Source organism: Cryptomeria japonica, unplaced genomic scaffold (assembly GCF_030272615.1).
Source record: "Cryptomeria japonica unplaced genomic scaffold, Sugi_1.0 HiC_scaffold_237, whole genome shotgun sequence".
Lineage (NCBI taxonomy): Eukaryota > Viridiplantae > Streptophyta > Pinopsida > Cupressales > Cupressaceae > Cryptomeria > Cryptomeria japonica.
This window is the reverse complement of record NW_026729059.1, coordinates 179,666-195,000: the sequence shown is the minus strand read 5'-3', so window position 1 is coordinate 195,000 and position 15,335 is coordinate 179,666. Positions and strand designations below refer to the sequence as shown.

The 15,335-nt window shown below is 61.9% G+C and overlaps 2 non-coding genes across 2 annotated transcripts; both read right to left on the bottom strand.

Annotated features, from left to right (window-relative positions):
* Window positions 1–3,685: 3,685 nt before the first annotated feature.
* Window positions 3,686–3,804, bottom strand: LOC131869193 (5S ribosomal RNA). The gene has a single exon (XR_009367586.1). It is a non-coding gene; the product is annotated as a 5S ribosomal RNA (ribosomal RNA).
* A 7,817-nt stretch (window positions 3,805–11,621) lies between these two features.
* Window positions 11,622–11,740, bottom strand: LOC131869161 (5S ribosomal RNA). Its single transcript, XR_009367556.1, has one exon. It is a non-coding gene; the product is annotated as a 5S ribosomal RNA (ribosomal RNA).
* Window positions 11,741–15,335: the final 3,595 nt, after the last annotated feature.

The window sequence follows — 15,335 nt, the reverse complement described above, 5'->3', positions numbered from 1 at the left end:
CCTTGGCTGGGTTGCGCGCCCTGGTGGGCACCATGGTGCGCACCAAGGAGCGCTCCGAAGTGTGCTCCAAGGTGCGGCGTGCACGAAGTCGGAGCCCGGTTTGCCCCGGGTGCGCACCTCGCGTGCACCTTCGCCGCGGTGGGCACCATGGCGTGCACGAAGTCGGAGCCCGGTTTGCCCCGGGTGCGCACCTCGCGTGCACCTTCGCTGGGGTGGGCACCTTGGTGTGCAGACCTTGGCTGGGTTGCGCGCCCTGGTGGGCACCATGGTGCGCACCAAGGAGCGCTCCGAAGTGTGCTCCAAGGTGCGGCCTGCACGAAGTCGGAGCCCGGTTTGCCCCGGGTGTGCACCTCGGGTGGGCACCTTGGTGCGCATGCCTTGCCTGGGCTGCGCACCAGGGCGGGCTCAAGATGGCACCCGCGTTCCTTTTTTTTCACTATCTTTCAAAACGGAAATTTTAAAATCTCATTTTTTTTTGCCTTTTTCTGGAAATTAGTGAAGGCAGCGCATCAAAGGTGCGCACCTCGCTGCCCACCACGGTGCGCAACGCCGGTGGGCACCCGGGAGTGCTTCGAAGTGTGCTCCAAGGTGCTGCGTGCACGTTGTCGGAGCCCGGTTTGCCCCGGGTGCGCACCTCGCGTGCACCTTCGTCGGGGTGGGCACCTTGGCTGGGTTTGCCCCGGCTGCGCTCCGAAGCGGGGTTATTGGAGCGCCGCCTCTTTTTTTGTCGGAGCGTTTGGTGGGGTTTCTCGCATTGGCTCTTCCGAGGCCCGGTTGCCACCCTGGCGCGCACGAAGTCGGAAGTAGGGTTAATTGCCCGGGTGCGCACCTTTGCCAGGGTGGGCACCTTACCTGGGCTGCGCACCAGGGCGGGCTCAAGATGGCACGCGCGTTCCGTTTTTTTCACTATCTTTCAAAACGGAAATTTTAAAATCTCCTTTTTTTTTTGCCTTTTCTGGAAATTAGTGAAGGCAGCGCATCAAAGGTGCGCACCTCGCTGCCCACCTTGGTGTGCTCTGAGGTGCGCACCCGGGAGCGCTACGAAGTGTGCTCCAAGGTGCGGCGTGCACGTTGTCGGAGCCCGGTTTGCCCCGGGTGCGCACCTCGCCTGCACCTTGGCCGGGGTGGGCACCTTGGCTGGGTTTGCCCAGGGTGCGCTCCGAAGCGGGGTTACTGGAGCGCCCCCTCTTTTTTTGTCAGAGCGTTTGGTGGGGTTTCTCGCATTGGCTCTTCCCAGGCCCGGTTGTTGGGTGCGCTCCCACCCTGGCGCGCGCGAAGTTGGAAGTTGGATTAATTGCCCGGGCGCGCACCTTCGCCAGGGTGGGCACCTTGGTGCGCACACCTTGGCTGGGCTGCGCACCAGGGCGGGCTCAAGATGGCACCAGCATTCCCTTTTTCTCACTATCTTTCAAAACGGAAATTTTAAAATCTCGTTTTTTTTTTGCCTTTTATGGAAATTAGTGAAGGCATCGCATCAAAGGTGCGCACCTCGCTGCCCACCTTGGTGTGCTCCGAGGTGCCCACCACGGTGCGCAACGCCGGTGCGAACCCGGGAGCGCCCCGATGTGTGCTCCAAGGTGCGGCGTGCACGAAGTCGGACCCCGGTTTGCCCCGGGTGCGCACCTCGCGTGCACCTTGGTGCGCACACCTTGGCTGGGTTGCGCGGCCTGGTGGGCACCATGGTGCGCACCAAGGAGCGCTCCGAAGTGTGCTCCAAGGTGCGGCGTGCACGAAGTCGGAGCCCGGTTTGCCCCGGGTACGCACCTCGCGTGCACCTTCGCCGGGGTGGGCACCTCGGCTGGGTTGCGCGCCCTGGTGCGCACCAAGGAGCGCTCCGAAGTGTGCTCCAAGGTGCGGCGTGCACGAAGTCGGAGCCCGGTTTGCCCCGGGTGCGCACCTTCGCCGCGGTGCGCACCATGGCGTGCACGAAGTCGGAGCCCGGTTTGCCCCGGGTGCGCACCTCGCGTGCACCTTCGGCGGGGTTGCGCGCCCTGGTGGGCACCATGGTGCGCACCAAGGAGCGCTCCGAAGTGTGCTCCAAGGTGCGGCGTGCACGAAGTCGGAGCCCGGTTTGCCCCGGGTGCGCACCTCGCGTGCACCTTCGGCGGGGTTGCGCGCCCTGGTGGGCACCATGGTGCGCACCAAGGAGCGCTCCGAAGTGTGCTCCAAGGTGCGGCGTGCACGAAGTCGGAGCCCGGTTTGCCCCGGGTGCGCACCTCGCGTGCACCTTCGCCGCGATGGGCACCATGGCGTGCACGAAGTCGGAGCCCGGTTTGCCCCGGGTGCGCACCTCGCGTGCACCTTCGCCGGGGTGGGCACCTCGGCTGGGTTGCGCGCCCTGGTGCGCACCAAGGAGCGCTCCGAAGTGTGCTCCAAGGTGCGGCGTGCACGAAGTCGGAGCCCGGTTTGCCTCGGGTGCGCACCTCGCGTGCACCTTCGCCAGGGTGGGCACCTCGGTGCGCACACCTTCTCAATGTTTTCTTGCCTTTTCTGGAAATTGGTGAAGGCAGCGCATCAAAGGTGCGCACCTCGGTGTGCTCCGAGGTGCGAACCCGAGAGCGCTCCGAGGTGCCCACGAAGTCGAAAGTCGGGTTAATTGCATTGTTTTCCCCGGGTGCGCTCCGAGGTGCGCAACATCGGCGCGCACCAAGGAGGGCTCCGAAGTGTGCTCCAAGGTGCGCACGATGGCGTGCACCTCTGGTGCGCACGATTCGGAGCTCGGTTTGACCGGGGTGCGCACACCTTGGCTGGGTTGCGCACCTTTTGTGCGCTCCAAGGTGCGCACGAAGTCGGAGCTCGGTTTGCCCCGGGTGCGCACCTTCGCCAGGGTGCGCACCTTGATGCGCACGCCTTGGCTGGGCTGCGCACCTTGGTGGGCGCCATGGTGCGCACCTTTCGTGCGCTCCAAGGTGCGCACGAAGTCGGAGCTCGGTTTGCCCCGGGTGCGCACCTTGGTGGGCGCCATGGTGCACTCCGAGGTGCCCAAGATTGGTGCGCACCAAGGAGCGCTCCGAAGTGCGCTCCAAGGTGCGCGCGAAGTCGAAAGTTGGGTTAATTGTCCGGTTTGCCTCGGGTGCGCACCTTGCGTGCACCTTCGCCAGGGTGGGCGCCTTGGTGCGCACACCTTGGCTGGGCTGCGCACACCTTGGCACCCGCGTTTCCTTCATTTTAAATTTTTTTTTTTTACAATCTCTCAAGTGGGAAATTCTATAATCTCAACTTTTTTTGCCTTTTCAGGAAACTTTTGAATGGAGCGCATCATTGGTGCGCTCCGAAGTGTGCTCCAAAGCTCTCTCCAGCTGCGTGCACCTGCCCCGGCCGCGCACCCGGCCCCGCCCAGCTTCGCTCACCTGTCCCGGGCGTCTGGTGCGGAACCTTAGAGTAAGAAACATCACCGTGCACCTTGGCCAACGTGCGCGACTCGACCGAGCGCGCACTGGCCGAGGTGCACACCGATTTCACCTGGGTGCGCGCGCAGCACCTCGGGCGCACCGGGGTGCGCGCACAACGCCCGGGTTGCACCGTGGCCTGTGTGCTCGGGGCGCCTCGGGTGCGCGCTCGGTGTCGCCCCCGCGCGCGCGGTAGTGCGGGCAGCGCACCCCGGCCCGGCCCGGCCCCGACGAGAACGCAAACGGGCAAAAGGTTTATTCAAATAGCATTGCGATGCCCGGCGAAAAACTAAAAAAGGGTGCAACACCGGGACTTCCCGGGAGGTCACCCATCCCAGTACTACTCCGGCCCAAGCGCGCTTAACTGCGGAGTTCTGATGGGATCCGGTGCACTAACGCTGGTATGATCGCACCCGTTATGAGCTTGTCGCAGTGTGTACTTAGCAAACCGCGACCCACGTGCGAATCCACCCCGGCCACCCACCCCCGTCGAGGTGCACACCCTCCCTCGCGAAGTGCGCCCCGTTCGCCAAGTGTGAGCCCTGCCCGGGTGCGCGCACCTTGCTAGGGCGTCGGGTGTGCACCCGGCCCGGCCTACGTGCGTGCACCTGTAGGGGGCGTCGTGTGCGTGCAGTGTCCCGTCTGCAACGCGGTGCCCACACACCACCTCGGGCGCAACGACCTGCGCTCACATGTGGGCCGAGTGCACCTTGGTGCATGTTCGGGGCGCCTCGGGTGCACGCTCGATCTTGCCCCGGTGCACCAAGGCGCTCGGTTTGCCCCGGGTGCGCACTTGGTGCAAGGTGGGCACCCAAAATAGGGATCAAGCACCAAAACACAAGTTTCGGGATGCAAAATGGGACCCAAGGACCACAAATGCGTTCCAAGACCCATGATGGGTCCACGAGAACAAAAATGTGTTCCGAGACTTAATAAACAAATATTGGGTTTTAGGAGAAGAAACATGCTCTGATGCCCAAAACGAGAATCGACCCCGAAAAGGCCACAGGCCAAAAGTGGGATGCGAGACAAAAAAAAATGGGACCCGAGGACCAAAATTGGGTTCCCAGGTCGAAGACAGGGCAACCGGACAAGAAACGACCTCTAAGGCTCGAAATGAGTCCCGACGACTAAAACTTGACAAGAAGCACCCATCAGGCACCCAACTCGACACCCATGGGATGCCGACCCACCCGGGCTTCCACCTAGCACACCTTGGCACCCACCCACCCTCGCACCCAACCTCGCACCCAACTTAGCACCTTTGAACCCACATTGGCACTCACCCTGACCCTGGCACCTTGGAACCCACATTGGCACTCACCTTGACCCTGGCACCCACCTTTGCACTCACCTTGGGACCCACCCTGGCTCCCACCTCGGCACCCACCCAGACACCCACCTTGGTTCCTTGGCACCCACCTTGGATCCTTGGCACCCACCCCGACACCCACCTTGGCACGCAACTTGGCTACTTGCCACCCACCTTGGCTCCTTGACGCCCACCCCGACAACCACCCCGTGACCTACCCTGGCTAGGGTTGGTGCACACCCACCCTGGTGCCCACCTTGGCACCCACCCTATGACCCACCTTGGCACGCACCTTAGTACCCACCCCGTTACCCACCCTAGGACCCACCCCGTGACCCACCTTGGCCAGGGTGGGTGCCTTGGTGCGCACAACTTGCCTGGGCTGCACACCAGGGCGGGCTCAAGATGGCACCCGCGTTCCGTTTTTTTCACTATCTTTCAAAACGGAAATTTTAAAATCTCATTTTTTTCTTTTTTTTGCCTTTTCTGGAAATTAGTGAAGGCAGCGCATCAAAGGTGCGCAATGCTGGTGCGAACCCGGGAGCGCTCCGATGTGTGCTCCAAGGTGCGGCGTGCACGAAGTCCGAGCCCGGTTTGCCCCGGGTGCGCACCTCGCGTGCACCTTCGCCGGGGTGAGCACCTTGGCTGGGTTGCGCGCCCTGGTGCGTACCAAGGAGCGCTCTGAAGTGTGCTCCAAGGTGCGGCGTGCACGAAGTCGGAGCCCGGTTTGCCCCGGGTGTGCACCTCGGGTGCGCACCTCGCGTGCACCTTCGCTGCGGTGGGCACCTTGGCTGGGTTGCGCGCCTTGGTGGGCACCATGCAGTGCACGAAGTCGGAGCCCGGTTTGCCCCGGGCGCGCACCTCCGCCAGGGTGGGCACCTTGGTGCGCACAACTTGCCTGGGCTGCGCATCAGGAAGGGCTCAAGATGGCACCCGCGTTCCGTTTTTTTCACTATCTTTCAGAACGGAAATTTTAAAATATCGTTTTTTTTTGCCTTTTCTGGAAATTAGTGAAGGCAGCGCATCAAAGGTGCGCAACGCTGGTGCGAACCTGGGAGCGCTCCGATGTGTGCTCCAAGGTGCGGCGTGCACGAAGTCGGAGCCCGGTTTGCCTCGGGTGCGCCCTGGTGGGCACCATGGTGCGCACCAAGGAGCGCTCCGAAGTGTGCTCCAAGGTGCGGCCTGCACGAAGTCGGAGCCCGGTTTGCCCCGGGTGTGCACCTCGGGTGGGCACCTTGGTGCGCATGCCTTGCCTGGGCTGCGCACCAGGGCGGGCTCAAGATGGCACCCGCGTTCCTTTTTTTTCACTATCTTTCAAAACGGAAATTTTAAAATCTCATTTTTTTTTGCCTTTTTCTGGAAATTAGTGAAGGCAGCGCATCAAAGGTGCGCACCTCGCTGCCCACCACGGTGCGCAACGCCGGTGGGCACCCGGGAGTGCTTCGAAGTGTGCTCCAAGGTGCTGCGTGCACGTTGTCGGAGCCCGGTTTGCCCCGGGTGCGCACCTCGCGTGCACCTTCGTCGGGGTGGGCACCTTGGCTTGGTTTGCCCCGGCTGCGCTCCGAAGCGGGGTTATTGGAGCGCCGCCTCTTTTTTTGTCGGAGCGTTTGGTGGGGTTTCTCGCATTGGCTCTTCCGAGGCCCGGTTGCCACCCTGGCGCGCACGAAGTCGGAAGTAGGGTTAATTGCCCGGGTGCGCACCTTTGCCAGGGTGGCACCTTACCTGGGCTGCGCACCAGGGCGGGCTCAAGATGGCACGCGCGTTCCGTTTTTTTCACTATCTTTCAAAACGGAAATTTTAAAATCTCCTTTTTTTTTTGCCTTTTCTGGAAATTAGTGAAGGCAGCGCATCAAAGGTGCGCACCTCGCTGCCCACCTTGGTGTGCTCTGAGGTGCGCACCCGGGAGCGCTACGAAGTGTGCTCCAAGGTGCGGCGTGCACGTTGTCGGAGCCCGGTTTGCCCCGGGTGCGCACCTCGCCTGCACCTTGGCCGGGGTGGGCACCTTGGCTGGGTTTGCCCAGGGTGCGCTCCGAAGCGGGGTTACTGGAGCGCCCCCTCTTTTTTTGTCAGAGAGTTTGGTGGGGTTTCTCGCATTGGCTCTTCCCAGGCCCGGTTGTTGGGTGCGCTCCCACCCTGGCGCGCGTGAAGTTGGAAGTTGGGTTAATTGCCCGGGCGCGCACCTTCGCCAGGGTGGGCACCTTGGTGCGCAAACCTTGGCTGGGCTGCGCACCAGGGCGGGCTCAAGATGGCACCAGCATTCCCTTTTTCTCACTATCTTTCAAAACGGAAATTTTAAAATCTCGTTTTTTTTTTGCCTTTTATGGAAATTAGTGAAGGCATCGCATCAAAGGTGCGCACCTCGCTGCCCACCTTGGTGTGCTCCGAGGTGCCCACCACGGTGCGCAACGCCGGTGCGAACCCGGGAGCGCCCCGATGTGTGCTCCAAGGTGCGGCGTGCACGAAGTCGGACCCCGGTTTGCCCCGGGTGCGCACCTCGCGTGCACCTTGGTGCGCACACCTTGGCTGGGTTGCGCGGCCTGGTGGGCACCATGGTGCGCACCAAGGAGCGCTCCGAAGTGTGCTCCAAGGTGCGGCGTGCACGAAGTCGGAGCCCGGTTTGCCCCGGGTGCGCACCTTCGCCGCGGTGGGCACCATGGCGTGCACGAAGTCGGAGCCCGGTTTGCCCCGGGTGCGCACCTCGCGTGCACCTTCGCCGGGGTGGGCACCTCGGCTGGGTTGCGCGCCCTGGTGCGCACCAAGGAGCGCTCTGAAGTGTGCTCCAAGGTGCGGCGTGCACGAAGTCGGAGCCCGGTTTGCCCCGGGTGTGCACCTCGGGTGCGCACCTCGCGTGCACCTTCGCTGCGGTGGGCACCTTGGCTGGGTTGCGCGCCTTGGTGGGCACCATGCAGTGCACGAAGTCGGAGCCCGGATTGCCCCGGGCGCGCACCTCCGCCAGGGTGGGCACCTTGGTGCGCACAACTTGCCTGGGCTGCGCACCAGGAAGGGCTCAAGATGGCACCCGCGTTCCGTTTTTTTCACTATCTTTCAGAACGGAAATTTTAAAATCTCGTTTTTTTTTGCCTTTTCTGGAAATTAGTGAATGCAGCGCATCAAAGGTGCGCAACGCTGGTGCGAACCTGGGAGCGCTCCGATGTGTGCTCCAAGGTGCGGCGTGCACGAAGTCGGACCCCGGTTTGCCCCGGGTGCGCACCTCGCGTGCACCTTGGTGCGCACACCTTGGCTGGGTTGCGCGCCCTGGTGGGCACCATGGTGCGCACCAAGGAGCGCTCCGAAGTGTGCTCCAAGGTGCGGCGTGCACGAAGTCGGAGCCCGGTTTGCCCCGGGTGCGCACCTCGCGTGCACCTTCGCCGCGGTGGGCACCATGGCGTGCACGAAGTCGGAGCCCGGTTTGCCCCGGGTGCGCACCTCGCGTGCACCTTCGCCGGGGTGGGCACCTTGGTGTGCAGACCTTGGCTGGGTTGCGCGCCCTGGTGGGCACCATGGTGCGCACCAAGGAGCGCTCCGAAGTGTGCTCCAAGGTGCGGCCTGCACGAAGTCGGAGCCCGGTTTGCCCCGGGTGTGCACCTCGGGTGGGCACCTTGGTGCGCATGCCTTGCCTGGGCTGCGCACCAGGGCGGGCTCAAGATGGCACCCGCGTTCCTTTTTTTTCACTATCTTTCAAAACGGAAATTTTAAAATCTCATTTTTTTTTGCCTTTTTCTGGAAATTAGTGAAGGCAGCGCATCAAAGGTGCGCACCTCGCTGCCCACCACGGTGCGCAACGCCGGTGGGCACCCGGGAGTGCTTCGAAGTGTGCTCCAAGGTGCTGCGTGCACGTTGTCGGAGCCCGGTTTGCCCCGGGTGCGCACCTCGCGTGCACCTTCGTCGGGGTGGGCACCTTGGCTGGGTTTGCCCCGGCTGCGCTCCGAAGCGGGGTTATTGGAGCGCCGCCTCTTTTTTTGTCGGAGCGTTTGGTGGGGTTTCTCGCATTGGCTCTTCCGAGGCCCGGTTGCCACCCTGGCGCGCACGAAGTCGGAAGTAGGGTTAATTGCCCGGGTGCGCACCTTTGCCAGGGTGGGCACCTTACCTGGGCTGCGCACCAGGGCGGGCTCAAGATGGCACGCGCGTTCCGTTTTTTTCACTATCTTTCAAAACGGAAATTTTAAAATCTCCTTTTTTTTTTGCCTTTTCTGGAAATTAGTGAAGGCAGCGCATCAAAGGTGCGCACCTCGCTGCCCACCTTGGTGTGCTCTGAGGTGCGCACCCGGGAGCGCTACGAAGTGTGCTCCAAGGTGCGGCGTGCACGTTGTCGGAGCCCGGTTTGCCCCGGGTGCGCACCTCGCCTGCACCTTGGCCGGGGTGGGCACCTTGGCTGGGTTTGCCCAGGGTGCGCTCCGAAGCGGGGTTACTGGAGCGCCCCCTCTTTTTTTGTCAGAGCGTTTGGTGGGGTTTCTCGCATTGGCTCTTCCCAGGCCCGGTTGTTGGGTGCGCTCCCACCCTGGCGCGCGCGAAGTTGGAAGTTGGATTAATTGCCCGGGCGCGCACCTTCGCCAGGGTGGGCACCTTGGTGCGCACACCTTGGCTGGGCTGCGCACCAGGGCGGGCTCAAGATGGCACCAGCATTCCCTTTTTCTCACTATCTTTCAAAACGGAAATTTTAAAATCTCGTTTTTTTTTTGCCTTTTATGGAAATTAGTGAAGGCATCGCATCAAAGGTGCGCACCTCGCTGCCCACCTTGGTGTGCTCCGAGGTGCCCACCACGGTGCGCAACGCCGGTGCGAACCCGGGAGCGCCCCGATGTGTGCTCCAAGGTGCGGCGTGCACGAAGTCGGACCCCGGTTTGCCCCGGGTGCGCACCTCGCGTGCACCTTGGTGCGCACACCTTGGCTGGGTTGCGCGGCCTGGTGGGCACCATGGTGCGCACCAAGGAGCGCTCCGAAGTGTGCTCCAAGGTGCGGCGTGCACGAAGTCGGAGCCCGGTTTGCCCCGGGTACGCACCTCGCGTGCACCTTCGCCGGGGTGGGCACCTCGGCTGGGTTGCGCGCCCTGGTGCGCACCAAGGAGCGCTCCGAAGTGTGCTCCAAGGTGCGGCGTGCACGAAGTCGGAGCCCGGTTTGCCCCGGGTGCGCACCTTCGCCGCGGTGCGCACCATGGCGTGCACGAAGTCGGAGCCCGGTTTGCCCCGGGTGCGCACCTCGCGTGCACCTTCGGCGGGGTTGCGCGCCCTGGTGGGCACCATGGTGCGCACCAAGGAGCGCTCCGAAGTGTGCTCCAAGGTGCGGCGTGCACGAAGTCGGAGCCCGGTTTGCCCCGGGTGCGCACCTCGCGTGCACCTTCGGCGGGGTTGCGCGCCCTGGTGGGCACCATGGTGCGCACCAAGGAGCGCTCCGAAGTGTGCTCCAAGGTGCGGCGTGCACGAAGTCGGAGCCCGGTTTGCCCCGGGTGCGCACCTCGCGTGCACCTTCGCCGCGGTGGGCACCATGGCGTGCACGAAGTCGGAGCCCGGTTTGCCCCGGGTGCGCACCTCGCGTGCACCTTCGCCGGGGTGGGCACCTCGGCTGGGTTGCGCGCCCTGGTGCGCACCAAGGAGCGCTCCGAAGTGTGCTCCAAGGTGCGGCGTGCACGAAGTCGGAGCCCGGTTTGCCCCGGGTGCGCACCTCGCGTGCACCTTCGCCAGGGTGGGCACCTCGGTGCGCACACCTTCTCAATGTTTTCTTGCCTTTTCTGGAAATTGGTGAAGGCAGCGCATCAAAGGTGCGCACCTCGGTGTGCTCCGAGGTGCGAACCCGAGAGCGCTCCGAGGTGCCCACGAAGTCGAAAGTCGGGTTAATTGCATTGTTTTCCCCGGGTGCGCTCCGAGGTGCGCAACATCGGCGCGCACCAAGGAGGGCTCCGAAGTGTGCTCCAAGGTGCGCACGATGGCGTGCACCTCTGGTGCGCACGATTCGGAGCTCGGTTTGACCGGGGTGCGCACACCTTGGCTGGGTTGCGCACCTTTTGTGCGCTCCAAGGTGCGCACGAAGTCGGAGCTCGGTTTGCCCCGGGTGCGCACCTTCGCCAGGGTGCGCACCTTGATGCGCACGCCTTGGCTGGGCTGCGCACCTTGGTGGGCGCCATGGTGCGCACCTTTCGTGCGCTCCAAGGTGCGCACGAAGTCGGAGCTCGGTTTGCCCCGGGTGCGCACCTTGGTGGGCGCCATGGTGCACTCCGAGGTGCCCAAGATTGGTGCGCACCAAGGAGCGCTCCGAAGTGCGCTCCAAGGTGCGCGCGAAGTCGAAAGTTGGGTTAATTGTCCGGTTTGCCTCGGGTGCGCACCTTGCGTGCACCTTCGCCAGGGTGGGCGCCTTGGTGCGCACACCTTGGCTGGGCTGCGCACACCTTGGCACCCGCGTTTCCTTCATTTTAAATTTTTTTTTTTTACAATCTCTCAAGTGGGAAATTCTATAATCTCAACTTTTTTTGCCTTTTCAGGAAACTTTTGAATGGAGCGCATCATTGGTGCGCTCCGAAGTGTGCTCCAAAGCTCTCTCCAGCTGCGTGCACCTGCCCCGGCCGCGCACCCGGCCCCGCCCAGCTTCGCTCACCTGTCCCGGGCGTCTGGTGCGGAACCTTAGAGTAAGAAACATCACCGTGCACCTTGGCCAACGTGCGCGACTCGACCGAGCGCGCACTGGCCGAGGTGCACACCGATTTCACCTGGGTGCGCGCGCAGCACCTCGGGCGCACCGGGGTGCGCGCACAACGCCCGGGTTGCACCGTGGCCTGTGTGCTCGGGGTGCCTCGGGTGCGCGCTCGGTGTCGCCCCCGCGCGCGCGGTAGTGCGGGCAGCGCACCCCGGCCCGGCCCGGCCCCGACGAGAACGCAAACGGGCAAAAGGTTTATTCAAATAGCATTGCGACGCCCGGCGAAAAACTAAAAAAGGGTGCAACACCGGGACTTCCCGGGAGGTCACCCATCCCAGTACTACTCCGGCCCAAGCGCGCTTAACTGCGGAGTTCTGATGGGATCCGGTGCACTAATGCTGGTATGATCGCACCCGTTATGAGCTTGTCGCAGTGTGTACTTAGCAAACCGCGACCCACGTGCGAATCCACCCCGGCCACCCACCCCCGTCGAGGTGCACACCCTCCCTCGCGAAGTGCGCCCCGTTCGCCAAGTGTGAGCCCTGCCCGGGTGCGCGCACCTTGCTAGGGCGTCGGGTGTGCACCCGGCCCGGCCTACGTGCGTGCACCTGGAGGGGGCGTCGTGTGCGTGCAGTGTCCCGTCTGCAACGCGGTGCCCACACACCACCTCGGGCGCAACGACCTGCGCTCACATGTGGGCCGAGTGCACCTTGGTGCATGTTCGGGGCGCCTCGGGTGCACGCTCGATCTTGCCCCGGTGCACCAAGGCGCTCGGTTTGCCCCGGGTGCGCACTTGGTGCAAGGTGGGCACCCAAAATAGGGATCAAGCACCAAAACACAAGTTTCGGGATGCAAAATGGGACCCAAGGACCACAAATGCGTTCCAAGACCCATGATGGGTCCACGAGAACAAAAATGTGTTCCGAGACTTAATAAACAAATATTGGGTTTTAGGAGAAGAAACATGCTCTGATGCCCAAAACGAGAATCGACCCCGAAAAGGCCACAGGCCAAAAGTGGGATGCGAGACAAAAAAAAATGGGACCCGAGGACCAAAATTGGGTTCCCAGGTCGAAGATAGGGCAACCGGACAAGAAACGACCTCTAAGGCTCGAAATGAGTCCCGACGACTAAAACTTGACAAGAAGCACCCATCAGGCACCCAACTCGACACCCATGGGATGCCGACCCACCCGGGCTTCCACCTAGCACACCTTGGCACCCACCCACCCTCGCACCCAACCTCGCACCCAACTTAGCACCTTTGAACCCACATTGGCACTCACCCTGACCCTGGCACCTTGGAACCCACATTGGCACTCACCTTGACCCTGGCACCCACCTTTGCACTCACCTTGGGACCCACCCTGGCTCCCACCTCGGCACCCACCCAGACACCCACCTTGGTTCCTTGGCACCCACCTTGGATCCTTGGCACCCACCCCGACACCCACCTTGGCACGCAACTTGGCTACTTGCCACCCACCTTGGCTCCTTGACGCCCACCCCGACAACCACCCCGTGACCTACCCTGGCTAGGGTTGGTGCACACCCACCCTGGTGCCCACCTTGGCACCCACCCTATGACCCACCTTGGCACGCACCTTAGTACCCACCCCGTTACCCACCCTAGGACCCACCCCGTGACCCACCTTGGCCAGGGTGGGTGCACCCACCCTGGTGCCCACCTTGGCACCCACCCATCCTAGCACCCAGCCTGTGACCGGGCTTGGAACCCAACCTTGCACCCGCACCCGTCTTGGCCAGTGTGGGTGCGCACCCATCCTGGCACCCACGTTGTGACACACCCTTTAACCCACGCACCCTAGCACCCACGTTGGCACCCACCTTGGAACCCAACCTAGCAACTTGGCACCCACCCCGTGACCCACCTTGGCATCCACCATAGCAGTCGCCGACTTGGCACCCACCTCGGCACCCACCTTGACACTTGTGGACCCACCTTGCCACTCACCCTAGCATCGACCCATCCTAGCACCCACCCTGGCACCTTTGCACCCTAGCACTCACCCATCCTAGCACCTAACCTGTGACCCACCTTGACACTCACCCTCGCACCCACCTTGGAACCCAACCTAGCACCCACCCACCCTGACACCAACCCTAGCACCTACCCACCCTTGCACCCACCCTGTGACCCATCTTGGCACCCACCCATCCTACCACTCAACCTATCACCCACCTTCTCACCCACCTTGGCATCCACCTTAGCACCCACCCACACTGGCACCTTGGCACCCACCTCGGGCAAGGTGGGTGCACACCCACCCTGGCACCCAATTTAGAACCCACCGAGCATGTTACCCACCTTGGCACCCACATTGCAGCCCACCCTAGTACCCACCCTATGACCCACATTGGCATCCACACCCTAGCACCCAGGCACCTCGACACCCGCCTTGACACCCACCCTAGCACTGAACCTGTGACCCACCTTGGAACTCACCCTAGAACCCACCCACCCTGTGAACCACCTTAGCACCCACCCACCTTGGCACCCACTCTAGCACTCACCCATCCTAACACCCAACTTGTTACCCACCTTGGCACCCGCCCTCGCGTCCACCTTGAAACCCACCCTAGCACCCACCCACGCAGGAGCCCACCTTGGCACCCAACCTAACACCCACGCATCCTGGCACCCAACTTGTGACCCACCTTGGAACCCACCCTAGTACCCACCTTTGAACCCACTATATCACCAACCCACCTTGGCACCCACCCTATGACCCTCTTTGGAATCCACCCTAGCACGCACCCACCCTGGCACCCACCATGGAGCGCACCCTAGCACCCACCCACCTCGGCACGCACCTCAACACCCACCTTGGTGTGCGCACTGCGCCAACCTCTCAAAGACCCTATGTGGTGCGCTCCAAAGTGTACACCTTTGGTGCGCTCCAAGGTGCGCACCTTTGGTGCACACCGAGGTGCACACCAAAGTGTGCACCGAGGTGAGCACCAAAGTGCACTCCAGGGTGCACACCAAGGCGTGCACCTTTGGTGCGGTCAATGCAAACGAATTCGGAAGTTGGGGTCGATGTCCTAATCGCTGCTGCAGACTACACGTATGAGAATCGGACAAATAGCTTTATATAGGGGAGGTGTTGCGTTTGATGGGTCGACTCCCCTGGTTGTGTGCACTGCACCAACTTCAAAGACCCTGTCTTGTTTAAGAAGTCAAAAGTTGGGGTGGATGTCCTAATCATTGCTGCAGTCTACGCATGTATGAGAATCAGACAAATAGCTTATATAGGGGAGGTGTTGCATTCGGTGGGTTGACTCCCCTGGTTGTGCGCACTGCGCCAACCTCAAAGACCCCGCATAGCAGAAGAAGTCGGAAGTCGGATTTTGGTGAGCACCAAGGCGTGCACCTTTGGTGCGGTCAACGCAGACGAATTCAGAAGTTGGGGTGGATGTCCTAATCGTTGTTGCAGGCTACACATGTATGAGAATCAGACAAATAGCTTATATAGGGGAGGTGTTGGGTTTGATGGGTCAACTCCCTTGGTTGTGCGCATTACGCCAACCTCAAAGACCTTGTTTTCGTTAAGAAGTCAAAAGTTGGGGTCAATGTCCTAATGGCTCCTGCAGGCTACACATGTATGAGAATCGGACAAATAGCTTATATAGGGGAGGTGTTGGGTTTGATGGGTCGACTCCCCTGGTTGTGCGCATTACGTCAACCTCAAAGACCTTGTTTTCGTTAAGAAGTCAAAAGTTGGGGTCGATGTCCTAATTGCTCCTGTAGACTACACATGTATGAGAATCAGACAAATAGCTTATATAGGGGAGGTGTTGGGTTTGATGGGTTGACTCCCCTAGTTGTTCGCATTACACCAACCTCAAAGACCTTGTTTTCGTTTAGAAGCCGAAAGTTGGGGTCGATGTCCTAATTGCTCCTGCAGGCTACGCATGTATGAGAATCAGACAAATAGCTTATATAGGGGAGGTGTTGGGTTTGATGGGTCGACTCCCCTGGTTGTGCG